We start from the raw sequence: 1216 nt of genomic DNA, 5'->3' as shown, positions 1-1216 counted from the left end.
AGGTGTTTGGCCATTTGCATTGCTGTTATTTGTATATCGCCACACCTGCTTCGTTTTGTAATTCCTTTACTGTATTCACTATTTGCTTATGGGCTATACCCCATGTTTTGTACATTTGTTAATTTCAATTAATGGAACCGACTGGGTGCTCTGAGGTCTCATGTTTCACACTTTCCTATTAGTCCTTTCTTTTCTTCCTCCTCCTCATTTCCTCTAAAACTCTTCATCTTTCCTTTTCAAAGGCTATGCTGTAAGATTGGGCCTTTTACTCCTTTCAAGTAAAGTATAGTAGTAGTATTGATTCACAATTTGTTCCACTTCTCATACATTTTCCTTGGTTTTTGACTTGCTGGGCCATCCAAAACATTCATCATCTTTCACATCCTCTTGGCCCTCAGAAAACCTTGTGCCACTCAAACTCACATGCATGACAAAAACATGTGTCTACGTATGCTTCATGTAGCAGGTGCAAATATTCAGTGGCAGTTTTTTCAATTTCATTAAAAATTTCAGGGTTGATACGCTTCTCCTCTTTCAAGCTGGCCATTTTTCCAATGCACGCTAACAACACACCCATTTGCAGCAGACAGGCACAGCAAATCTAATAGCGTAGCAAGTTGAGACTTTGTGCTTGTTTTAACTTGTTCAAGGTTGTTTACTCACTCGCTCACTTCGGCCCTACACGTGCAGGCAATCAAAGTCTCGTTATTTTCTAGCCACACCATGTACTAGAGCAACATACGAGCTGGTATTATATTGAGAATATGTCAAGCTATTATTATTTTCTTTACAGAAGTGGGTATGCCTATATATTCAAAAACATGTTTATAAATCAACTGTAGAGAACAGATGATGTTAAGCAGCCATCCACTCTAGCTGACTGTGCTTCATTTCTCATAGAATGGAGCATGGGTGGCCCTATTAGAAGCTTATGCTCCTGTAGGCATTGTTTCATGATTCATTTGAATTGCTGAACTCTCATCTTGACAAGGTGGTGATAAGCAGATTATGATTTTGCAAGAGATGATTCAATACCTATTCAAAGGATATGTACTATTGTACATGAAATTTAGATTTTACAAATTATTAAAAATATATTCAAATTATAAAATCTTAATATTTTAAATAATTTGAATTGAATTTAGTTGTTTTTACCTAGTTTTTTTACTTATAAATCTTATGGTATTTATATATGTATTTAAGACAATAATTCATA

Source organism: Centruroides vittatus, unplaced genomic scaffold (genome assembly GCF_030686945.1).
Source record: "Centruroides vittatus isolate TY-2023 unplaced genomic scaffold, ASM3068694v2 contig_452, whole genome shotgun sequence".
Lineage (NCBI taxonomy): Eukaryota > Metazoa > Arthropoda > Arachnida > Scorpiones > Buthidae > Centruroides > Centruroides vittatus.
Note: the sequence above shows the minus strand (reverse complement) of the source record.